The sequence below is a fragment of the Aquarana catesbeiana genome, linkage group LG02 (assembly GCF_042186555.1).
Source record: "Aquarana catesbeiana isolate 2022-GZ linkage group LG02, ASM4218655v1, whole genome shotgun sequence".
NCBI lineage: Eukaryota > Metazoa > Chordata > Amphibia > Anura > Ranidae > Aquarana > Aquarana catesbeiana.
The window spans coordinates 337,614,098-337,641,548 of record NC_133325.1 but is presented as its reverse complement, the minus strand read 5'-3'; the positions used below and the strand labels follow the sequence as shown (position 1 = coordinate 337,641,548).

General features: G+C 40.8%; 1 protein-coding gene across 5 annotated transcripts in view; it reads right to left on the bottom strand.

Annotated features, from left to right (window-relative positions):
- The window catches only part of FRMPD4 (FERM and PDZ domain containing 4), a 608,500-nt gene that overhangs the window by 255,055 nt on the left and 325,994 nt on the right, over positions 1-27,451 (bottom strand). Inside the window, exon 1 of one of the 5 annotated variants that reach the window (XM_073614853.1) lies at positions 10,697-10,807. The exons of the other annotated variants lie outside the window; for them this stretch is intronic. The gene's annotated coding sequence lies outside the window, so the exon portion shown is untranslated. Of the gene's footprint in view, positions 1-10,696; positions 10,808-27,451 lie in introns of those variants that run through there. 5 annotated transcript variants of the gene reach the window in all.

Sequence of the window (27,451 nt, the reverse complement as noted above, 5' to 3'; positions counted from 1 at the left end):
GAAACTCGAGCCAATGCCTGGGGAGGTGTACCCAGAAGGTGAAGGGAGAGTCCATGAATAGTCTGAGGCCCGGGCAGCAGGGTGCAGTACCCCTGGGTCCAGTCTTGCAGGAACAGAACCCTGAACAGGGGTTCTGCCCCCTGGTGCAGGATCCTATTCACAGATCTGTGTCCAGGGATCAAGTTGGGTCAGGAGGAAGCTCACTGGAGAGAGCCAGGAGGAAGTTGGTTGGAAAGAGTCCGGCTGTCCTATCATGTGGAGTCTATATCTCCCTCAAAGGAAAGAGCCTGGTGGATTTCAGCAGGAGGCAACCAGTGATCCTGTGGCTTAGTGAGTAGATAACCCCCAGTGCTGAAGGGAAGTGACTGTGTGTATCTTTTGACTCTTGATAGAATTCAAGTCACCAGAAGCATTAGGAATCATGTAGGACATTCAGCTTGTGAAGTGTGGCCAGCAGTTGTGATGTGAAGCTAGAAACTAACTCCTCAAATTGTCAAATTTTCAGTTTATCGGGATGGTCAATGCTCCCTACCCCTATCAAAATGCATTGTTCCCAATAAAAAACCTAAGGAGAACCCTTGTTTTTTGAGCCAGTGGAAGAATGAAGAATGAAGGAAATGCTGGGGAAATAGGGTCAAATTCAGCAGCAGCAGCCCCTTAGGGGTTGTGCTACATTTAACGAGGGAAACATTTGCCCTTGGAATCGGTAGTGATACTGAAGCTATCAACGTGATGCCTTGAGGGTTCATTGTCTAAGAAAAATTAAGTGTATTATTAAAGTAGATGTAAACCTGAACTGGACAAAATTCAGATTTCTAAAGCAGTGTGTTTTATACACTATGGCTATGGTTTTGTAATAAAATACTCCTTTCACCTTTTTTATATTCTTTGTTGTTTCTCAGTACTACTAATTCTTTCTTGCTTCCTTCAGCCCGTTCATCCCTACATGCATGTGTTCCAGTATTGGTGCTTTGCACCAGCTCCCTGATAGTACACCATACTTTACCACTTTGTGTTGGCATGGTCACTTGCGGACACAACTAGGATAGTATGCAACAAGGTGACATGCAAGAGGTCAACTGGAAGACAATTGTCACCCACTAACAGAAAGTGCTTAGACAAAGGCCTTCATAGCAGGATCATGTATTATTCTAATGAAAGCTGCAGATTAAAAAATATGAAAACAGGTTTTGAAATTACATTAACGTGTAAAAAGCTTTTTGTTTGCTTAGATAATGGACTACTAAATACCATCTATTCCGACCCTTTGCCTGGAAAACAGATTACGTTACTGATTGCTGCCTGCCCTGATCCTTACCCTAATTATAGATATGCTATTGATTGCCGCCTGCCCTGACCCTTTGAATGTAGAACAGATTACATTACTGATCACAGTCTAACTTGCCTAAAAATTGGATTAAGTTGCAGATCGCCACCTGCCCTTAGCCTTGCTTGGAGAATGGAATTTTCCACTGCCTACTGCCTACCCTGACCCCTGCAACACTTGTCAATAAGCCTGTTGCACTGTAATTTGTTATTAATGTTATTAAAATGTAACAAAGTGCAAACCACTGCAACACAAAGGTGGGAACTGACCAGATTCTAAACAAGACAAATTGCCTTATCTGAGCATTGGGACTATGTTGTGAAAGGCTGTCCAGTGCAGTGCAATGCACCTTGTGTAAAAGGCCCTTAAAGGGTGAGTTCACCTTTAGCAAAAAAACGCCTATGCAGGGAAAGGGGTGCCTGTAGATAAAAACAAACTGTGCAGCTTTGACTAAAGTTGGGTAATGTGTTTTGTTATAGTTTAGGCCATTTATGTACGTCCCAAAGTCTGGCTGAAAAACTCACAGAGATCACATCAATCCATCCTGCCTTGTTACTAGGAGGTTACCCTTTAGGCTGGGTTCACACTAGAACACGCAGTGGCTCACAGCAGGAGTCCAGTGTGTCGCCATTAACCATTTCTGGTCCGATTTTAGCTGAATTTTGGGCTGAATTTGGACCTGAAATGGACCAAAAGACGCACAGGGCTCCCGTGCAATTCACACCAGCGCCGCTGCAGAGATATGCGGAGATGGGAAACCCGCATCCAATTTGCATAAGTGTGAACCCAGCCTTAAACTTTACTGAGGCCTGTGTATATAACATCCAATTAATGGCTCTGTTTTTTTTTTTTTTGCTCTTACAAAATAAAACATTTTAGGATCATGAACTGTAGAGTTATAGGAGGTAAAACTCTTCAATAGCTGCATTTTGAAGCCAGTATATAATTATTTACAGTTTGCTGAGAGGTGATTTGATTAGGCTGGTATAATTCAAATGCTGTGGTCCCATAGCAACCAGCTAGTTTACAGATATGTAAAAATATTATTTTCTTTACTAGTCACGCATAGTAGCTTGATTTCCTAATAACATTGCAGCAGTGAGCAGCAATAAAACTAAAAAAAAATTATGTCTTCATTTCAAAGAAAAAAAAAAGCCTCATGTTTTCATATTTCCCAGCTGTCTTTACCATGGCTGGATGGTCCACATTTTCAGAGATGTTGGATATGTTGTTTGACCTGTAATATATTTTTTATTAACCTTTCGGACTGCGGTCAGAAGAGATACATAGACTCCGGTCATTGTATACAGTAACTTCCTATTTAAATGATGAATCTCACTAACAGCTAGATAGTTAAGGACTGTCCCAGATTATGACATAATAGTTCTAAAAAGGTACTAATGGCCTTGCTATTTGTAATCAGTTTCAGTTATTATCTCTTTTCCATGCATGTGAGATAGGGACCATAGATTGTAAGCTCTTTGATGGCAGGGACTGATATGAATGTACAATATGTGAGCGCTGTGTAAATTGTCAGCGCTATATAGATACCTGTAATGCCAGTAACAATTAATGTGTGCTTTGTTTTACATACATTATGTGCTAAAGTTTTAGCTAAAATATTTATATATACTATATTACCAAAAGTATTGGGACACCTGCCTTTACAAGGTTTAGGAGTGTGTCTATGGAAATGTTTGACCATTCTTCCAGAAGCGCATTTGTGAGATCAGGCACTGATGTTGGATAAGAAGGCCTGGCTCGCAGTCTCTGCTCTAATTCATCCTTGCTTTGAGCATGGGTGCACAGTCATGTTGGAACAGGAAGGGGCCTTCTCCAAACTGTTCCCACAAAGTTGGGAGCATGAAATTGACCAAAATCTCTTAGTATGCTGACACCTCAAGAGTTCCCTTCACTGGAACTAAGGGGCCAAGCCCAACCCCTGAAAAACAACCCCACACCACAATCCCCCCCTCCACCCAAATGATTAGGACCAGTGCACAAAACAAGGTCCATGAAGTGGGGGAACTTGACTGGCCTGCACAGAATCCTGACCTCAACATGACAGAACACTTTTGGGATGAATTAGAGTGGAGACTGCGAGCCAGGCCTTCTTGTCCACATCAGTGCCTGACCTCACAAATGTGCTTCTGGAAGAATGGTCAAACATTCCCATAGACACACTCCTAAACCTTGTGGACAGCCTTCCTAGAATAGTTGAAGCTGTTATAGCTGCAAAGGGTGGGCCAACTCAATATTGAACCCTACGGACTAAGACTGGGATGCCATAAAGTTCATGTGCGAGTAAAGGCAGGTGTCCCAATACTTTTGATATTATAGTGTATGTATACCTGACAACAAGCCAAGCAATAATTTAAAAGAGGAGAATGACCAAAATTTTTTGGCCATGATTCTTATCTGAGTCACAGGAGTGCACTTATGCCGCGTACACACGAGCGGACTTTACGGCAGACTTTGCCTGGCGGATTTTTCAACGTACTTTACGACGGACTTTCTGAATGAACGGACTTGCCTACACACAATCCACCAAAGTCCGTCGAATTCGTACGTGATGACGTACGACCAGACTAAAATAAGGAAGTTCATAGCCAGTAGCCAATAGCTGCCCTAGCGTCGGTTTTTGTCCGTCGAACTAGCATACAGACGAGAGGACTTTTCGACCGGACTCGATTTCAACGGATTGATTTAAAACATGTTTCAAATCTAAGTCCGTCCAACTTTTAAGCAAACAAAGTCCGCTGGAGCCCACACACGATCGAATTGTCTGACGAAATCCAGTACGCCGGACCAAGTCTGCCGTAAAGTCCGCTCGTGTGTACGTGGCATTACTTGTGATCTCCTGTGACCCAGAATCCGAAGACAGCAGGCTAAAGCCCCCTATGAAAGCCCCTAAAGCTGCGGCTGACATCACAGAGCCGCTCCAAACTCTGGAATGATCCAGACAATAATGTGGGGATCCACCCAGATGCCTGAGATGCTGCTCAGATCCTGAGCCAGCTGCTTCTGCTCAGCTCTCCAGTGAAGACCGGTGGGGCAGAGCAGAGACCTGACAGTCACTGCTCTCTGCTCAGAGTGGATCAAGAACTGAGTGATTGGCAGTCATGTAATCACTCAGTTCTCAGTCTTAGAGCTGGCAGGGGACAGCTGCAGCATCAGAATAATGCTGCATCCATAGGGATGAGTGTGCATGTTTATTTTTTTTTTAGTTTCCCACATTTGTCCTCTAAGTGATTAATATCCACAGTTAATGTACATACATCCATTTCAGATATTTATTTTTGAACGTGTGGTTTGATACAGTTTATTCTATATATGTTTTTACCCTCAAAAAATTCTGAAGTACTTTTACTGACAATCAACATAATTTGATCTAGGAAAACATTAATAGTCACTCATTCACTGTTGTTACAGCTTTGGATCTTTTACAAAAGCTATAAAGAATTGCCAGATTCTGAACACCGGTTCACTGGACTGAGTCACATTCAAAACAAAATTTAGATTTTTGATTGAGTGGGAGAAGAGTTAGAGCCTTTGTCAGGTTTTTACTGGTATCTATACCTCTATTGGTGATATTAGCTTTTACTATCTGTCTGGACAGGAAGAGATAGGATATTTCTGCAATGGGAAGACAGACACAACATACTGGGGGTTATTTACTAAAGGAAAATCCACTTTGCACTGCAAGTGCAATTGAAAGTGCACTGAAAGTGCACTTGGAAATAAAGTCACTGTAGATCCGAGGGGAACATGCAAGGAAAATAAAAAACAGCATTTTAGCTTGCACATGATTGGATGATAAAATCAGCAGAGCTTCCTCTCATTTCAGATCTACCCCTTAGATTTAGAGCGACTGCACTTCCAAGTGCACTTGTAGTGCAAAGTGGATTTGCCTTTCGTAAATAACCTCCACTGTGTTAGTAAAGTGAGGAAGGGTTAGAACTTCTGACCCACTCTATCCAAAACTAAAAATAAAAGGTTAGGTTAAAAACATGAACACTTTCTATATTTTTAAGTAATACAAATGAAATAAATATGAAACCAACATTTTGTAGAATCCATTACAAGATGCAAAAATAAATTAACATTAGTGAAAGAAATCACAATGAACATTCTAAAATGAGTAAATAGCAGCGTCAACTTCTAAATAATAGTCTATAACTAGGGTATCTTAGACAGTGAAAATAGATAAATAATAGGATAGCTGTTTATACTTAGCAACTCAGAATGGATGTCACAAGCCAATAAATATCAGGGTTCTAATAAATAAAAGAGCGAACAGATATGGGAAAAATATTTTTTGAAATGAACAATTTTCATACTTCTTATTCTTGAGCAATAATTCTTAATGAAGTAACCCCTGGGAGCCGGTCGTAAGAATTTACTCAGGTGAAGCCTGTGCAACTTATTTGTTGATATAGCTTTTTACACTTAAGAATGGACACTTCAGAATAAGAATTTTTTACGGAAGAACAATTACCGTACGTCTATATCTGTATAATAATGGAAATTCTATTATCTGGTGACCTATACCGCATATGCATTAAAAAAAAGCATATTTCGCTGTTTAATGTGGTTCTTTATTATACAGCACGTTTTGTATAACCCGCGGTTTAATTTCTAATATAGCTTTATTCAGGAAATTGATTCTGAGAGACAACTAATTTAATCCAACATATGTACCTTACAAGAAATAATGACTTCTGAATAGGATTTCATGTTCAATGGCAACCATGCATATACCAACCTAAACCAAAAAGACTAAAATGTAATATCTAAAGAATATGATGGCTAATAGCATTTGCTGCTTCAATGTTCCAAAAAAAAAAAAAAAACCTCTGCAACTAAAAAGCATAAAACTTTACATCTCTACTTAAATAAAAATGTTTTAAAGTAGCAGACAATGCTATTATATCATACAGATACATATAAATTAATGCACATAATGTAATTCTGTATTTTTGAAAGCTGTTTATTTGGCATTAAAATTAATAATTATCTTGAATTAATTTAAACACTTTCTAAGAAAGAGTAACTTCACTCGATAAGAAAAAATGTCTACTATGAAGTCATGAAGAACAGAATAAACCTGATAAAATCAGTCGCCCAGGAAGCATCAAGAGGGCAGAAAGCTTCCCAGGTACCCTGTGATCAGAAAGTGCTGAGGATAGGGTTTTCATCTATGGTCAAAATGTAAAATCATATATTTTCACACTGAATTTCAATTGCTAGCCTTCTTCTAATAATCCGAATGATTGTGAAGTTTGAAAACTTACTTTTGAAAATCCCCACACATTTGCTTCCTTAAAGTGATTGTAAAGCTTTGATTATTTAAAAAAAAACAAACATTGTTTTGCACAGAGTGGCCCCGAACACTGTCTTCTGGGGTCCCTCGTGGCTCTCACGGCTCCTCCCCACATCAGATAACCCCCTACGAGAAGCACTCTCCTGGGGGGGTTACCTTGCGGGTGTGCTTCCGAGTCCAGCATTCGGCGCCCATAGCCGCTGAATGCATGACTCGGCCCCGCCCCCCGGTGCCCGCATCATTGGATTTGATTGACAGCGGTCGGAGCCAATGACTGCACTGTTATCAATCTATCCAATCAAGAGCCGAGCACCCCTGGGCAGATGGACAGCGTGTCTCCGCTGGGTGAAGTTCCAGGGCTCAGGTAAGTAAAATGGGGGGGGCCGGTTACTACCAGGTGTTTTTTCGCCTTAATGCATTAAGGTGAAAAAACACAAGGGCTTACAACCCCTTTAACCACTTCAAGACCAAGCCTATTTCTGACACTTGTTGCTTACAAGTTAAAATCAGTATTTTTTGCTAGAAAATTACTTAAAACCCCCAAACATTATATATCATTTTTAGCAAAGACCCTAGAGAATAAAATGGGCAATATTTTATGTCACACAGTATTTGCGCAGAGGCCTTTCAAACGCAATTTTTTTTGAAAAAATACACTTCACTGAATTGAAAAAAAAACTAAACTGTAAAGTTAGCCCAATTTTTTTGTATATTGTGAAAGATGATGTTACCCTAAGAAAATAGTTACCTAACATGTTATGCTTTAAATTTGCATGCACAAACTACAGTACTTAAAATCTCCATAGGTGACGCTTTAAAAATTTTTAACGTTTACCAGTTTAGAGTTACAGAGGAGGTCTTTTGCTAGAATTGTTGATCTCGCTCTAACAATCACAACAATAGCTCACATGTGTGATTTGAACACTGTTTACATTTGCGGGTGCAACTTACTTATGCATTTTCTTTGGTGCACGAGCATGCGGGGACAGGGGTGCTTTAAAAAAAAAAATCTTATTTAGTTTTTTTTTGTTTCACACTGTCCCTTTAAAAAAAAAATTCTAAACACTTTTATTGCTGTCACAAGGAATGTAAACATCCCTTGTGACAGTAATAGGCAGTGACAGGTAGGACGGGAGACCCGGGCAGAGCAGCGGAAGGCTGGGGGGGGGGATAATAATAATAAGTTACATAGTGCTACAATAGGTGAGTTGTCATCCATATGAGTACACTGACACGTTTCGACCAATCACATGGTAATTTCGCTGTTAGTTGAACTGTAGGATCTGATAGTAATGGTTTGTAGGTAGTAGTATCTTGCAATAATTTCTGGATCTCTGTGTTATAGCTTTCTTTACTGAGGACCACCACCCCTCCCCCCTTATCTGCTGGTCGGACTACTATTTGTTTGTTGTGTTCAAGTTTTTTTATTCCCTCCTGAATGGACTGATTGGCACTAGATTGTTTGACCTTTAGTTTTTGAACTTCATCTTGGACCATATTTTTGAATACTTCAATGTGATGATGGGTACCTTTTTGGGGTTAAAAACCGAATTGTTCTTTAAACCACTATGTGAGTAAGTAGTTTCTCTTGAATCTGAAGGGGAGACACTTGGTTGAGAGGAAAAATGTTTTTTAATATTAAGTTTCCTGATGTATTTTTCTATATCAACAAACAATTCAAATTTGTCGATATTTTTATTAGGTGCAAATTTTAACCCTTGTGACAGCACTACCAACTCTTCTTCCGAAAGTTCAACCCCTGACAGGTTGAAGATGCCTGCATTTAGTTGTCCCGTTTTTTTTTTTCTCCCTCTCCCTCTACTACCTCTTTTTCTGTATGTTCTTTGGAATATTGGGATGTAGGGGGTGGAATCCTGTAGGGTCCCTTCCATTCCCTCCATTCCCCTTGTTGTCTATCTGTCGTAGGTGGAACGCACACCACTGCTACCATTACCTCAAGCGGGACACCCATTGACACGATGCATTTCTAGCCTTAGTGCCGGGCGATGGCACTCTCCATGTAAGTAGCCATTTGGCTATATCTGTTTTTAACTTTTTATATTAAACGGTATTACACTATTTTCGGTTCCTCTACATTTGTTTTATATCCCATGCATGAGACCCTGTGATGTGAGGACAGGAGTCCGGTCTACATTTCTTCATTGCAGCAAGCATTATCTTGCTAAAGCCTATTTGACCTTTTTTTCATTAAATTGGTCAACTACATCTGGTAAGCTGACACCCATTCCATGAGCACTTTTGGGTGATATCTCTAGATGGTGAAGAGGTTCCACTGTCCGGTTTTTGATTTCCAGATTCAGACAAGGACTTATTTTACACATGGACTTTTATGGATTTATGTTTCACATGTGAATCACGTTATGATTTATGTTTTATGATCATATTTGGGGCATTAATGATCAATATTTTGTTTGTTCAGGAATTGAAGTAATTTGCCTGGGTTATCACTGTTACCTGTTTAGGCACAATATTTAAACACCCAAAGTTGTTGTTTTTGGATAGATATAGGCAGGCTGGTGTGCTGCATTTTTTGCACTATTTTTGATTATATATTCAATTTATTAATTATCTTATCGCTTTGTTAATTTAGCACTCCTCATTTTTCTTTTTCACATGTGCACTAGTGATCCTTCACCTAGTTAGAGGTAGCTGCTTTACATATATATATTTTTTTAACCATTATCACCTATTTCACTAGGTGTGTTAATTTCACTCAATTTAGGCGCGGAATTAATATTTTTCTGATCCTCTATGATTGACTTGATCACAGAGAGGCAGCATCCGATTGCATGTCGACATCCCATGTGACTGTAGCAGCCATATTGGGTCAGGAAGAGTCTATTTAAGACGCTGGCTCCCAGGTTTGGCACCCATTTTACATGTGGATAGAGTAGCAACAGGTCACTCCTCTGTCAGGGACGATGCTTAGATTCAGGGAGAGGTTCCAGATGAGTAGGGAAAGTGCGGGGAAACACCATCAATCCTGGAAGTCTCCCTACTTGGGTACCGACCAGCCAGATCGCATCCCCCCATCAGCACTCAACTGAAACCTACGGCTACTTCTCATCACTGTACATCCTGTGAGTGTGCCCAGTCGGATTGTCTTTTTGTGCGTTACCGAACTTCAATTTCAATACAGTTCTGTTTTACGCAACTGGATTCTGAGTGTTTACTGATGCTGCACCTCCCCACAAGTACACTTAGTGAGACCAAGCATGGAAATTTAGGTCTATGTAGAGCAGAAAAGGAGGGAGGTGGGGGTAGACTGCTTCATTGCCAGCTTATCTGGGAAGTAAAGTATTTCAACCAATCTGATCGATCAAATCCCCAGCCAGGGCTTTCTACAGCTGCCATTGCTTTATTTTTATGTGCTCTTGAATCTAAATTAATCTAGTCTTTACATAAAAGCCAGGTGTACAAATAGAGCAAAATTATTGCCTAGCTCCAAAATAAATTAAGACATTCAAAAATATAAGCTAAATTTTCTAGAGTAAACAACTTTGAAAAGTAAAATGTTTCACTCTGTCATTTTCTGAAGGGAACTTTCACTGCAAATGCAGGCAGTCACCCAAACAATTCAAATAACTCACTAGAATCATTATTCCCATTTAACATCTCAATAAGGCTGTTTTGTTAAATTCTACTGTGATAGTTAATGCTTATATAACTGCTGTTAACTTTTCTCTGAAATAAACAATACACAATATCACAATGCACCTGAACAAAGAGTAATATATTGGGGGTTATTTACGAAAGGCAAATCTACTTTGCACTACAAGTGCACTTGGAAGTGCAGTCACTCTAAATCTGAGGGGAAGATCTGAAATGAGGGGAAGATCTGCTGATTTTATCATCCAATCATGTGTAAGCTAAAATGCTGTTTTTTATTTTCCTTGCATGTCCCCTTTGGATCTACGGCGACTGCACTTCCAAGTGCATTTGCAGTGCAAAGTGGATTTGCCTTTAGTAAGTAACCCCCATTGAGTATATAAAGAGCTAATTCAAACACAATAAATTTTGCTTACCTTATTGCAAGAACATGGGGACTTCAAGGCTTTCGGACAAGCTTTTGTAGTATTCACACATATTATTTATATACGCAAAACGATATCCAACACTGAATTCTAGCACTGTCAGCATGCCCACCTCCTTCTATCAATGGCAGGGAAATCATGTGTTGTTTTAAAATTAGCTCTTCTTATTACTGTTGTCCAAGCAACTCATTTTCTTTGAACTGTCAGCTGCAGTTTTTGCCTACAGCAAAGCTTTATGCGCTAAAACCCACAGTATTAAGTAGCATCATATGATATGACATGAGTGAATCTGATCAGCATGAAGTGACCACCATGGTGCTCCAATCCTGCCTCATATCTGTGCCACATTCTGCAGTCTGTGTAATGTTCACAAGCTGCCAATTTCTCTCATACTTTTTCTCTGCTCTTTTAAGGCAATCAGGACACATTAGTTGTCAGAGATAAACATTGCATATGTATCTAACCAAAGCATTCATTAGACTATTAAAAAAAGTTCTGTTTGTATTGCCATAAATGGGACGTTGGAAAACATGCACTTTACTGGGTTTAAGGAAACTTAAAGCCCTTCTCCAGTGTTGAATAGAAATAAAAAAATGACTGCCAATCACTAGTATACAAGATAAAAAGGCAATCGGCGCAAAAGACTAAGAAATCTAAATAAATGTAGCTGGACACTAAAAGATATTCACAACATTTAAAAGCATAATGATAATCTAAAAACAGTGCAGTGCAAGAAATGAATACACATGAAGTCCATGTAACATGAATGATGAACCACAAAGCCCAGGGAGTGGTAGAAAAGATGTTCCACATGATGGAAAATAGCAGAAGCAACAACCTCAAGTGACATTCCCTCCACCTCCAAGGTATTCGCTTCGCTCCCCTCAATCAATGGACTCCTTAACTAACAGGTAGTCAAACTCACATGTCCCACCAAATGGGTATATATTCACCAGGAACTGAAACAATACCAAGAACTGGATCTTCGAAATCCAGGACAATATGCCCAATGTAGGTTTGGAAGTAATGGATTTTGTCTATTCTCTTAGCAGGAATCCACTGTTCTCTCTGCAATACGTGCTCTCTCCAACATGGACTTCATATGTATTCATTTCTTGCGCTGCACGGTTTTTGGTTTATCATTAATCACTTACACAGAGCTGTCCTGGCTGCAATACTCACCCTATCTGTAGCACTATTCACCAGAGACTTACTTTTCTGAAAACAAGTACTATAACTCTCCTGAATTGAATGACGCCCAACAGCATTCAACCTACTTCCTCGTACTCGTCCCCTGGAGAAATATCATTAAGCTGACCCAGACTCACAGGGTAATGCTGCAGAGAGTGCCACCAGACTCGGATACATTCAGAACCAGCCCACCATTGGAGGAAAAAGAGAAGTAAAAGGATCCATGAGATCAAATGACTAAACTGAAAATTGCAGGATCGAAATTATGCATACAGTGATTTAAATAAATAAAAAAAAAGATGTGGGGGTAACTTTAGGTAGAAAGGGGTTTCTAAAAAGAACTGAAGTTATGGTATATCGAAGAAGTTTGGAGGCTTCCATTGTTGACCTCTCCTTCTGAAACTATTAGCTCCCTATCTGTCATGCTGATTCAGTGGCTTGTGCAAATCAGGGGTTTTGCCTTCACTCTGACTTTTATGATCTGTTTGCCTGTTTCTAGTTACCAATTTATAAGAGATTGATTCCATAAAAGCCAGGCAGCTAGGATTATCAGAAAGGGTCAGCAACGGGCACCTCCATATTCCACTTGGTAAAACTTTCCTTTAAAGCTGAACTCCAGCTTTTGATACACTTTACATTTTTGGGGTACGTTTTTGGAGTCAAGCTGGCCCAAATGAACTATGTCCCTCACTAACATGTGAGGGTGCTGGATGTGCAGTATAGACTGCATACTGCACTGTTTTGGGTTTGAGCCGGGACCTTCCTGTCTCATACCGGCAACACAAGAGAGTCTATCTGATCAGTGCTCAGCCACTCAGAGAAAGCAATGTATTATAGCAATGAATACAAAGCTTCCTCTGATTGGCTGAGTCAGAGGTTGTGACATCATCAGCCCACTTCTCTGACTCATTCATTGCTAAAATACGTCACTTTCTCTGAATGGTTGACCACCGATCAAATAGATTCTCTTGTGTTGCGGTTATGAGACAGGAATTCTTGGCTCGAACCCGGAATACAGTGCAGTATGCTGTATGTAGCCTAAGCTACATACAGTTTATACAGCACATCCAGCAGCCTCACATGTCAGTGAGGGACTTACAGTAATACCTCGGATTGTGAGTAAGGTGGTTAACGAGCGCTTCGCAATACGAGCTATTATTTTTTTAAAATCCTGACTCGGTTTGCGAGCGTTGTCTCGCAAAATGAGCAGGATTTAAGCCTCTGCAGTGTACAATACCGCATTTGGCCAGAGGTGCAGGGGAGCCGGTGACATTCGGAGCCACTCGGATGGACTTGGAGCCACTCAGAAACACTCCATTCCCGAGTGTTTCCGAGCCTCTCCGAGTGTTTCCGAGTGCATGCGAGCAGCTCTGAGCGATTTCCGAGTATCTCCGGTGCCCCCCACCTCTGGCCACATGCGGTACTGCATACCATAGAAGTCACTGTGGAACTAATTATCTGAGTTTCCATTGACTTCTATGGGGAAATTCGCTTTGATATACAAGTGCTTTGGATTACAAGCATTCTTCTGGAACAAATTATGCTCGTAATCCAAGGTACTACTGTAGTTCATTTGAGCCAGCTTGGCCTAAACAAATGACAGCATGTAAAGTGTATCAAAAGCTGCATTTCAGCTTTAATGTCCAATACATAACACATTATATACAATCTTGTTATTAATAATAAATTATTACTAATAAAACTATACTCTGCTACTATTTTTGATTATACGTTACAGGCAGAACAGTCAAATCAATCCTTGTTGCAGTGGAGCTTACACGTTCTTGAGCTTACAGATGCAAAAAAACAGAAGCGGGTTATCCTTATTAAGAGGAAAGCACAGCACTAAGAAGGTATCTTTGTTTAGTTTAGTTTGCTGTGTGCTGAGTGCGGCTCCAGTCTTCTGTATGTGAGTGTGAGAGCGCCGGGCTAGTCTACTACCCCATCCATTCATCCATCCATCCCAGCCCGACATCATGGACTGTGAGCCCTGATCACTGCCAGTCCTCGCTGATCTGGAGTTCTCTTTGAAGTCCCCCCCACCCAGAGTGATATCAGAGGACAAGGAGCCCGGATCAGAGGACAAGGAGCCCGGATCAGAGGACAAGGAGCCCGGATCAGAGGACAAGGAGCCCGGATCAGAGGACAAGGAGCCCGGAGCCTGTGCTGGGTGACACCTGGATCTCCCCCCAGGAGACACTACACTCTGCTGGATTGTTAAAAGCTTGGATTAAATAGCAGTTTGGGATACAAGAAATCTCTGGATTATTGTCATCTACTTCTACAAGGTCCTCCCGTTATGCGGATTGAATCCATCACATTGAGAGATCCTGTCTGCCCCCTTCCCTGTGAGGAGACCTGAGGAGCTGATTTCCCCTAAGTGGATGTTCACTAATAAGCTGATTTACAGCTTACCTCTGGTAAGCGCACATCTTAATAGGTGGAGGATTCCTCACTGGGTGTTATCTACGATCACCGATTGTATCTGCCTTGGCTCCAAGGACTGTCTGTTTTTTTGACTGTTTAGTCACTTTTTTCAACTTTATTTGGGACTTTCATTTTTCAGTCACTTTTATTTTTACTTACTTTCATTAGATTTTTGGTGTTTTATTATTTTTCACACTCGATGAATTGTATTTATTCATATACTCAATCATGTTTGTTTAGTTACATCACATGTCATTGTTTCTAGCGCAGTCTTTTTTAATTATTTTTTTCATACCATAGAAGTCACTGTGGAACTAATTATCTGAGTTTCCATTGACTTCTATGGGGAAATTCGCTTTGATATACAAGTGCTTTGGATTACAAGCATTCTTCTGGAACAAATTATGCTCGTAATCCAAGGTACTACTGTAGTTCATTTGAGCCAGCTTGGCCTAAACAAATGACAGCATGTAAAGTGTATCAAAAGCTGCATTTCAGCTTTAATGTCCAATACATAACACATTATATACAATCTTGTTATTAATAATAAATTATTACTAATAAAACTATACTCTGCTACTATTTTTGATTATACGTTACAGGCAGAACAGTCAAATCAATCCTTGTTGCAGTGGAGCTTACACGTTCTTGAGCTTACAGATGCAAAAAAACAGAAGCGGGTTATCCTTATTAAGAGGAAAGCACAGCACTAAGAAGGTATCTGCAAAAATATTTACACATGCTTTGTGCTGACAAAAGCTTAATTGGAGCTGATCCCAAGGTCTCAGTGGGATCTCTAATGCAACATTGTCAACACTATCCCAGCGTATAAAAAATATCTTATGCAAACATGGCTAACTTGTTTCCCTCTGCTAACTGGAGGGATCATATCAATATTCTTGTCTTTATGTTAGCCACTGTAGTATAAGAAACATATTATTTAGTTGGTCAGGTACACATTAAAGTTCATATTTTAGGAAACAGTAATAAATGTGCATATTTTTGTTAAAAAATTGTGCATTCCTTTTTTTTTCTTTTTTATAGAGGAAGCCAGCAAAGCATTGCACTCACGATCAGTGGATCATAGGTGCAATGTCAGGCCCCTGCACACTCCCCCTCCAGCTTTCTGTCCGTACTGCTGTAAAGGCTTCCATTTAGAAAGAGTGAATGAACTACAAGTGTGCTGATCAGTACACTTATAGTCCATTGACAAGGACAAGCCGTCTGCCCCATTGGCAGACTGGACTTGTAGTTCATTAATTCACAGATCACTGTGAATGAAAGATGCAGCTGTCCGGGTGGAGCCTTACCCAGCCACACTCATTTTAAATGTGACAGCAGCTGCGGGGAGAGGGACGCCTACCCACTGTCAGGGGGTGAGGGTGTTCAGTCCTTAGCAACATGTTACACCCTAAATACAAGTGTAACATGTAGCTAAAAGTGAACATATCCTTTAAATTTATTTTTACCAATATATTGAACCCCCTTTTGTGAATATCATTCTTTTACAAATTTGCTGACAACCAATAAGGTTATCCACTATTTTGGTGCAATATAATATTTTTTCAAAACTATGAATCCAGCTAAATCAGCATCTGTCAACACATATGAACAGACCATAATGGCCTGGCAAATGGTATGTTCAGAAGAAGGTGAGCAATGACAGTCCCATACCTTGAAACATTCCTTTGTCATGTGACCACTGTCATGGCACAAACTTCTGATTCTCAAATGATCACAAGATAAATGAATTCATTGTATACAAAAAGAACTCTGGGATACATGTAAGATTTGTCCCTTTCTACTCATACACATTCTTTAATGTAAAAATGGGAAAAGTTGAGGATTACCACGTTAACATTAATTACTTGTTAAATGCTAAGGAGGAAGGCAATGTAACTTGTCCAGTATGCAACTGACTCACTTTAAAAATACAATTTAAGCAGAAATCCAGTTTATTATTTTTTATTTTGCCTATTTATCTCCCTTCTTGTCAGCAAAACCAAAATTAGTGAAGCACTACTCATTCTCTCCAAACTAAAAATGCTGCCCTCTGCATCCTCCTCCATGCTTGCTAGCATGTCATCATCTTTCAACCGTCTTCCTGTGAGCCTAGGCTTTGAAAAACACACTCCCCGAGGTTGTTTTCATCTCTGGGTAGGAAATAACCTGCTCTTTATGGGGAGAGGCCTAACTTTCACCCAGTCAGAGAACCTCAGCTAAGTTCCAATACAGGGGTGTATTTAATATTGATCTGTACAACACTAAGTGAGTAATAGAGATATAATACCCAAGGGTGGTAGTAGGCCCAACTGTCAACAAGTTTCTTTATGTCTCTCATTGGGTCACTTATCTTCATGTTACACATTTAACCAGGGCTACTCATTAATCATTAGTAATGAGGAAAGTCTACTATGTGCAGAGCCGTCTGAAGGCAGTAATTTAAATATTTTTTTTTTCAGAGACCCTAGAGAGACCCTAGAGAATAAAATGGCGGACATTGCAATACTTTATGTCACACCGTATTTGCACAGCGGTCTTACAAACGCAATTTTTTGGGAAAAAATACACTTTTATTGAGTTCAAAAATAAGACAACAGTAGAGTTAGTCCATTTTTTTTCTATAATGTGAACGATAATGTTACCCTGAGTAAATTTATATCCAACATGTCAAGCTTCAAAATTGTGGAATGGCGACAAACTTTGGCACTTAAAAATCTCCATTGGCGACGTTTAAAAGTTTCTACAGGTTACCAGTTTTGAGTTACAGAGGAGGTCTAGAGATAGAATTTTTGCTCTCACCCTAATGATCGTGGCGATACCTCACATATGTGGTTTGAACACCATTTTCATATGCGGGCGCAACTTACATATGCGTTTGCTTCTGCACGCAAGCTCGGCGGCACGGGACACTTTAAAATGTTTTCTTTTTTTTCTTATTTATTTTACCTTTTATTTTTTTATTTTTACACTGTCCTTTTAAAAAAAAATGTGGACCACTTTTATTCCTATTACAAGGAATCTCTTGTATTAGAAAAAAGCATGACAGGACCTCTTAAATGTGAGATCTTGGGTTAAAAAGACCTCAGATCTCAAATTTACACTAAAATGCAGTAAAAAAAAAAAAATGAAATGTCATTTAAAAAAAAAAAATCCCCTTTAAGAGCATTGAATGAAAGTGACGTTTGACGTCGCTTCCGCCCTCCAATGCTATGGAGCCGAGTGGGGGCCATCTTTCCCTCACTCGGCATCCAGTAAGCGGCGGATACAACCGGAGCGTGATGGGAGGGGGGCCCTCTCCCGCCACCGATAAAAGTGATCTTGCGGCGAATCTGCCGCAGAGACCACTTTTATCTCAAAGAGAAACACACGCTGTTGCTGAAAATATGTTATGGCAGCTAGCTGCTGCCATAACACATTTGCGTGAAGTGGTTAAAGTGATTGTAAACGATAACCTTGTAAAACAACACATTCAGTTTAAAATATAAATGAAAGGCAAAACATTTTTGTATATATATATTTAAAAAAAACTTTATAACTTTTTTCAGCTGCATAAGAGCTGGGGGGGGGAGAGAAGCCGCAGCACACTGAGCTTCCCATTTAAAGGCTGTGCTAGGGGGGAGAGGGGGGCATGTCAGGACAAGTCTGATCATTGGAGGAGAGCAGGCTGAGTTCCCAGCATAGCTAGAGAACTGACAACGGTGTTCTCTCCTGCTTAGTGTGGTCAGTTTTTAATAGGAAAGCAAGGGGACTAGCAGGAACACTAGGGATTTCACACAAAGGAAGCAATACAAAGAGAACAGGATACGTTCTCATACAAGTACACGGTACAGCAGGCACAAATCAGAAATATGAAGTGTTGGGGTAAAAAACTCTTTAACTGTGCTCTGCCCAGAGATCTACTTTAGCTGCATTTAGCTTCATATACAGTACCAATCTCAATGAATCTCAACGTATCTGCTAAATGGTTTTATTTGTTAATGTTAACAAGATTCTAACTGGTATGATGGAAAGTGGAAAGAACAAAGCAGGTAAGTTAGATTAGTCTAGGTGAAACTGTAGGCTATAGGGAGTTTCAAGGCAAAGCACTATGTAGCACATATAACGTCAGCACACCTGTAAGCAAAGCATTTGCTGCAACCTTAATGTTCATACTATTCATACACAAAAGTATCTGTTGTGCTTTAATTTAGTAGCCCGGGAGCTAAAGTTATAATACATCAAAAGCTGTATCTGCCCTTAGGAATAGAAGCAATCACATGTATGATAGAAAAACAACGAGATTACTGAAGCAGGGGCCTGAATGGTATTTTTTTTATATGTGCTGAGTGCTTGTGTGTCCGCATGGATAACTACATTTTTATCTTTTATTTTTAATCCAGCCTTTTGACATAAGTAAGTCTGGAGAAAGATGCACTTTTATATCTCTGGAAAAAGCTATATTGATGTTAACACTTTACAACACAGCGTGAATCTAAAAGCTTATTTTACATTTAATTCAGCTTATTGATTTTGATTCATTCCGTTTTTTATGCCAATTTCTGATTTAACAGAAAAATGAGATAGCGAGTAAGATCCAGGGGACATTTGTGGCAGTGCCTAATGTTTAGACAAGGTGCTCATAATAACAGAAAAGGTACTACAGTGCAAGTATGAAGACTCTCACACAAAATATTTTTACATCCAGGGCAAAATGATAGATCTTCTTGTAAGAAATGCCTCACCCACTGACTTGCATGCTCCCCTACTGGTATGCTGCTCCACCATAACCTTTGGGAAATACACAGCATTTGTATTGGAGAGAATGTGACCTCCTCTCAGGATGAATTGCTCTGGCCCAGGGGTGTATCCTCAAATCAGTGGGCCCATGTGCAAGATCCCAAGTGGGCCCCCTTGGTGGGGTAAAAAAACTGCAGTGCACTAAGCTCGCTGCAGCGAGAAGTAGGTGTGGTTTAAACTCTGCTAAATATTGGGTGTGGTTAAAGAGAGTCTGAGATTACTTACACAGTGCAGAATATGGTAATGTTAAATGGGGAATGTACAGTGCAGAACGAGGGGGCAAAAATGCCAAATGTAAACCTGTGAAGAGAGAGAAAGAGATAAAGGGGGAGAGAGCAAAAGGGGGAGAGAGAGGAAAAGGGGGAGGGGAGAGAAAGAGAGGGGGAGGGGAGAGAGAGAGAGATAGAGGAAAAAGGGGGAGAGAGAGAAGGGGGAGGGAGAGAGAGGGTGGGAGAGCAATAGAGAGGGGAGAGAGAGAGAGGGGAGAGATAGAGAGATAAAGGGGGAGAGAGATAGAGAGAGAAAGGGGGAGAGAGAGAAAGGGGGAAGGGAACAAGATAGAGAGAGGGGGGGAGAGAGAGAAGGGGAGAGAGAGAGGGAGGGAGGGAGAGAGGGAGGGAGAGAGAGAGGGAGAGGGATGGAGAGAGAGGGGGAGGGGGAGAGAGAGGGGGGAGCGAGAGCAGAGAGGAGGGGGAGAAAGAGAGAGAGAGAGAAAGGGGAGGGAGAGAGAGAAAGGGGTGGGAGAGAAAGAAAGGAGGGATAGAGAGAAAGGAGGAAGAGAGAGAGAGAGGAGGGAGGGAGAGAGAGAAAGGGGGAGAGGGAGAGAGGGGGAGAAAGGGAGAGAATGGGGGAGAGAGAGAAAGGGGGAGAGAGAGAAAGGGGGAGTGAGAGAAAGGAGGTATAGAGAGAGAGGGGAGGGAGAGAGAGAGAGAGGGGGAGAGGGGGAGAGGGAGAGAGGGGGAGAGAGGGAGAGAAAGGGGGAGGGAGAGAGAGAGGGAGGGTGGGGGAGAGAGAGAGAGAGAGAGCGAGAGAGGGAGGGTGGGGAGAGAGAGAGAAAAAGGGAGAGAGGGAGAGAAAGGGGGAGGGAGAGAGAGAGAGGGAGAGAGAGAAAGGGGGAGAGAGAGAAAGGGGGAGTGAGAGAAAGGAGGTATAGAGAGAGAGGGGAGGGAGAGAGAGAGGGGAGGGGGAGAGAGAGAGGGAGGGAGAGAGAGGGGGAGAGAGAGGGGGGAGAGAGAGCAGTGAGAGAGAGAGGAGGGGGAGAGAGAGAGGGGGGAGAGAGAGAATGTTCCTTTAACAAATTGATTAGGGGCGGTTACCTGCCTTGGCGACGTCGGCGCGATAAGGAACAGTCGGAGGCCCGCCCCAGTGTCCAGACGAAGCTACGTGATTCGTTTTGCAAAAAGCGTTGATGTCACTAGCATCACGAGATGCCCCCTTCTCCATCATGTCCTGGAAGGGAGCCTATTGCGAGCCGGGGAGGCTGGTGCACTGCTGAGCAGCACAAAGTATGCTGCGAGATTGAGGACTGGAGTTTATATGCGCGGTTCAGCATTTACATAGTAGGACAGCTTGAGGCAGTATAGAAACGGTGAAGGAGTCCACTATTTGAAGCTGTCAAATCGAGGAGGGCACTGTCCCAGGAGGGTATTGTATAGCCAGCTTTTGCATCCAACAGTGCCTAGCATACTATGCCTTGTATGGTGAAGTGAGAGGGCTGACTACCCTGTTTATTCAATACTCCATATTGAATATGGACAGCAGTTTTGATGGATGTGTGGATATGCAGTAATAATCTAAATTGCTCTGGAAGGTCGATTTCATAGTGGCCTATGGTCTTTCTTCTTTCACCTTTTCCTCCCCCAGCTGTATAGTCCTAATTGTATATGTGAGGGATACCGCACAATCCTCCATTGAGCCTGGATTAGGAGTTTAGTTCTATACCATCTGCATTAAGAAGCTCAATCTCAGTGGAAGTGTATATTACCTATTAATGAACATTGTTCTTTGTATAAACCATACACGCACATTGCTACTTCGTGGACAACTTTTCCATCTAAAAACCAGCGTGTGCATTACGCTGTATTTTCTACCCTTCTCCCCCCCATTTTTAATTATTATTCTAGCAGTCTCGAGCCCCAAGGGACCTCCGCATGGGTGTTCATGCCATATATCTACTATATGTTTAATACATTGCATGTGACGACATACAGTTGTGGCATGAACAGCTGTGCATAGATGATCTGGCATCCGGACGATTGTTTATGTGTTTTATGTGTTATGGTCGTCTTTTGTTTTTTGTCTATGTGCATTGTTATGTGTGTTGCCATATCCACTGACTGTTTAGCGCAGTAGTCACTAGATATATATCTTGTTTATGTGCTCCAATTGTCACCTCCAATGGAGGAATTTGCTGAATTTTTAATCATTTAATAACTAATCTTTTCTATTTTCCCCACACTGCATGCTGTGTTGCTCATTTGGTCTTCTGGTCTCCCACTGCTGTAATGGGGACAATCTTTTTCTTTTTTGATATAGTTTATTGACTAGAGCGAAGCTACCTATACTAGGTAAACAGTGTTTTATGGGATATTATTGTGTGTTATCACATATGATTTTTTGCCCTTCAAACTCCCCCTTTTTTTGGTTTGGGTATTATATACATCTATCATAAATCAAATGAAATATAACTCCAAATACAATAGTCTATACAAAAACTCCTTAAACTGTACACTGTGTCTTTCTATTTCCCGTGTTTATCTCCCTGAGGAAGTCACGTAATTGGTGACAAAATTCGTAGGGGCAGGGCCTGACGGATGACGCTGGAAGGGCGGTCTTAAAGTGGAGTGCCACCCAAAAAAAAATTCATTAATGTGCATGAAAAAAAAAAAAAAACATTTGGAAAAAAATGTTTTTTTTACTTACCTTTTTATGCCTGTTGCTATGTGGTCCCTCAAAATATGCCTCCTTCAGCGCCTGGGCTCCTGACGTCACTTCCCTCGGTGCAGGAAGGGAGATCACCTCTCCCCCCTCCCTCTAGGAAATCATCTGGGACACGTAACAGGTCCCAGATGATTGCGCGGCCAGTCACAGCATGCGGCGCGGCTCGCACATGCGCAGTGGGTGCCCGGCTGTGAAGCTACAGCCGAGTGCCCACAGTTAAAATGCCGGCGCCGCCGAGCGGAGGGGGAGACGAGCGGGGCTTCGTTCCCCCGCATCGTTGGACCCTGGGACAGGTAAGTGTCCGATTAATAAAAGTCAGCAGCTGCAGTATTTGTAGCTGCTCACTTTTAATTTTTTTTTTTTAAGCGGAACTCTGCTTTAAGTGAGTTGTATGTATTTGATGCTATGCAAAGCCAGAGCAACAACATATAACAACAGCTTTTGTACGGTTTGAGAGGTATATGTATAAAGAGGCAAATGTGAGTTTTAAATTGAGACTGGATGAATAATGAGTTTTTAATGGATAAAGCACTATTGCACCTTTTATGACTTTTGCGTGTGGCTGAGTGAGAGAGAGGATGGGAAAACATCCGGAGGAGAGGTTATCTGTTTGCAGAATGTCATAAGCTGTGAATCTAAGAATTAAGTGTAAGAAAAACAGAGACAGAAGGATCAAAAAGGAAAGAACCATTTTTGGGCTGGCTAAAATTTTTTTGACATCTAAGTATTATCCAACCAAAAAGTGGAAACATCTTAATATATTAGGCAATATATGAAAGGAAGCAGGTGAGGGCACATTTGGTAAAGGTAGCACAGCTGATTGTATAGCATTAGAGCATGGTGTATTTTATTTATATGAATAACACTTATTTGAAGTGATGTAAGTTTACAAAGGATAAGGCACTATATATTTTATTATTTTTCTACATGTCACACTTAGCACTTTGAGGAATGAGGAGGAATCAATTGGAGAGTATAGGATATTTGATTTGACACAGAATTTATGTTGAATATTGGAAGATGCACATAATTTAAAGTGATAATTGACTATACTTGATAGTAGGGTCAAACAAATGAGGTGAGAGCGCAACTTTACAGAGAAATAAACACAGGAGGAAGAAAGACATTTTTTGCATGGACTATTATATATGAGGACTTTTTGATTTTATGTATGATTTATAAAGGGAATCGCGCTGCACTGATATTGTGAATGCTATAGGAACACATGTGTATAGGAGTGTGTTAGAGTGCTGGCAGCTGTTTACTTCAGTGGGTCACTACAACAAAATACTATGTAGAGATGTATGTTTTTTGACTTATAGCAGCTCACAAGATATATAACTCACATATATATAAATATATATATATATAAAAATGTTATACCAAAAATGTGCAGACCATCCACTCCAGAAAAAAAAAATCTTTCCTTGGACTGTCCTTACTATAGTCGTGATTTGAAAACAATTAGGGGAGATTTACTAAAACATGTGCACACAAAATCTGGTGCAGCTGTGCATGCTATCAGCTTCTAGGTTTTATTGTCAAAGCTTAATTGAACAAGCTGATGTTAGAAGCTGATTGGTTACTATGCACAGCTGCACCAGATTCTGATTGCTCTAGTTTTAGTAAATCTCTCCCATTGCTGGAAGGCAATTGCTGTTTTGTATCCTATTGAGTTTCTTCACAGTTAAGCATGCCTATTGTATATACATATACTGTATATTCCTCTGATACAGGCTGTATAATATTAAGGAGAATTGTTCATTGAATATGAGATGCAGTTATTTCAGTTATCTCATTTGCAAACTCCCATATGGTATCCACTCCCTCTTTTTTCTAAGACCCCTTTCACACTGAGGCAGTTTTCAGGCATTTTAGCACCAGAAATAGCGCCTGAAAACTGCCTCCCATTCATTGCAATGACTTTCACACCCGGCGGTGCGCTTACGGGACATTAGAAAAAGTCCTGCAAGCAGCATCTTTGGGGCGGTTTGGGAGTGCTGTATAAAGCACTTCCTAAACGCCCCTGCCCATTGCAATGAATGGGCAGCGCTTCCGAATCGCCGCAACATGGGGTTTTTTAACCCCTTCTTTGAGTTTAAAAGCTACACGCTAGCAGCCAAAAAGCTCCGCTTAAACAGCGGTAAAGCGTCGGTAAAATGAGCAGCTCATTACTGTTAACGCGCGGACGGCCCCAGTGTGGAAGGGGGTCTAAGAACCAAGTCTGCCAGTAGTATGATTTGTAAATGTCTGTGGCATACAAAGATTGTTTTAGATATAATTCAATCAATTAAATGGAACAAAGCATTAGCAGTACCCCACTGATCCATCATAAACCAATAAGTCCACTTTGCAATCTCCCATATAGCAGAAACACCCCCTTTCCATAGAAGGGAGTCTGCCAGTAGTATGGTTTATAGTTATCTACAGTATATCAAAGAAAGTTTGCTGTTATTCAATTATTTACATTATGTGCAGCATAATATAACAATGTCAAATCATGTATACAGCCTATGAATTTTGTAAATATATAGATTACACAACAAAGGATATATGCAACTTTATTCAAAGAGTGGGATCTATTCACTGCACTCAGTTCAATTTGTGAATAGGAGATCTCCATATGAATCGCCTGTAAGGTGCAAGCAGCATGGTGAACATCTAAAGCTCACAAAGCAAATGTGTTTAAGATGCAAAGCCCCAGCAATCCAATATGGATGCTGTTAGCAAAGTTGTTCACATATATCAAAACTTTTAATTTACTCAATTTTCATGAAGTCTTTACAGCCCTTTAAATTAAGCACACAGTTGTTCCTGCATTGTACTGAGAAATCCTAGTTGCATCCAGCCAATAACAAAGCTCATCACCCGCTTATAAAGTAAATAAATAAGAATGTCACATCCAATGCATGGTCAGTCCACAGAGCTTTTCATGTCAGAATTATACTGCAATTCACCTGGAGTATCTATTGAGTTCCACATTATATCACTCCACACAGATCATAAAATTGAATTCCAAAACAAATGGCAGTCCACGAAGGGTGCTTATCCCATCCACATGCAAAGTTTTAACATACAATTAACATAGAGTCCATATAGTACCCCTATATAACATAAGATAGTACATGTCATTTAATAGTTTGTTATACAGCCGTACGTGCTATTGGTATGGCCAAAAAGTTGACATTGTCAATAAAGTGGGTGTTTCTTCTCAAAGTATGGCTTGTAGCATTTGTAGTGTTCCACTTTTCTCCCTTTGCTTTGTTATGTCTTAGACAAAATAGGCCTTGGGATGAATTGAAGAGATTGTTGGAGTAAAATAACCCCCTTTGTCAGCAATGATAACCCCTAGCATGTGTCAACACCAGCAATGCAAATCTTCAGCAAGTGCCAAGGCTTATGCCCCGTACACACGGTCGGATTTTCCGATGAAAAATGTCCGATCGGAGCGTGTTGTCGGAAATTCCGACCGTGTGTGGGCGCCATCGGACATTTTCCATCGGATTTTCCGACACACAAAGTTGGAGAGCAGGAGATAAAATTTTCCGACAACAAAATCTGTTGTCGGAAATTCCGATCGTGTGTACACAAATCCGACGGACAAAGTGCCACGCATGCTCAGAATAAATAAAGAGATGAAAGCTATTGGCCACTGCCCCATTTATAGTCCCGACGTACGTGTTTTACGTCACCGCGTTCAGAACGATCGGATTTTCCGACAACTTTGTGTGACCGTGTGTATGCAAGACAAGTTTGAGCCAACATGCGTCGGAAAAAATCCTAGGATTTTGTTGTCGGAATGTCCGAACAAAGTCCGACCGTGTGTACGGGGCATAACAATGATAACCCCCAGCATGTGTCAGGGCCATTAATGATAACCCCTAACAATGATTCCTCGCAAATGTCAGGGAGAGAATCAATCCCAGACAATAAACCCAAGCCTTTGTTAGAGCCAGCAATGATAAACAGCGGCATCTAAGACCCGGTTCAGAAGGGGCGACCTGTCAGACGACTTAGCCGCCTGACAAGTCACTCTCCATTCTGTACAATGGAACCGTTGTAATAGGAGCGACTAAAGTCGTTCCGACTTGGAAAAAGGTTCCTGCACTACTTTGGGCGACTTTAGAGTGGCTTGCATTGGCTTTTTTACAGGAGTCATTTTGCAAGCCATGCTGAAGTCGCGCTGTACGGGGCGGCTTCAGAGTCGGCCAACTTTGAAGCTGCCCCTGTGTGAACCGGCACTAACAGGGCAAGCAATAACCCCTAACACAATAATAAGCCCCCAGAACAATAATAGACCCCATAATAATAACAAACCCCTTGCACCAATAGTGGACCCGCAGCAGCAATATTAACCCTAATTGTCCCCAGCAATAATAGACCTAAACAGCTAATAATATATGCCCCAACAGAAACAATCGATCCCCCAGCAGAAACAATAGGTCCTCTATCACCAACAATATACACCTCTAGTAGTAATAATGGACCTCCAGCGGCATTAATAGTCTTAAACTGTCCCCAGCAATAATAATAGAGCCCAACCATCAACAACAGACCCCAGTAGCAACAATAGATCCCCAGGGAACAAGAATAGATTCCCTAACAGGAACAATACACACCTCCAACAGCAACAAAAGACCCTCCAGGAGCAACAATGAACCCTCAGCATTGGTGTTCAGTTGGTTTACTTACTCAGTCACCCAGACTTTTAGTTTTCCCAAAATTCAGCTTTATACAAATGTTGGGGGTGCTTTAGCACACCCATCCACCCCCCTTGGCTGCACCACTGATCATAATCATAGCCCAATGTATTATTAATAAATAGGATCAGTTGGAATCCCCATATGTTATCGGGTTCTTTTACTTGCAGGGGTAACAACAGCTTATTGCAAATGCAGCTGTAATTCACCAAATTCAGACATTATTTCCTCAGAATAAAAATTGTTGTGTGACACCCAGACATATATAAAGTACGTTTATTTAAAGTATTACTTTTACAGTTCAAGTCCATAAAGCATTAAATTCACTCTTAATATTAGAATTTACTTACTTTTAAATGCACAATTATTAAACCACTTCCAGAATTAAAAACATATATATGTATTAGTTAACACTCGGTATAACATACCATGCACAGCAAAACTGCTGCATATGTCTTTGAAAAGTGCTCTAAACACAAAATTAGGAACAAATCGACAATATTTCTGCTGTAGTACAGGGGAAAAATGTTTGTTTCATGGGCTTTTTTCCGTGCTTATGATAAAATTTCATTCATTATTCTACTCAGCAATGGACAAATCATTTTAAATGTGAAAAGAAAGAAAACAATATCCCTCTCGCTTCTGGTGTTTACTATAAGTCCTATAGACATATTGGCTCAATTATGGCATGTACAGTAAACTTTATGAT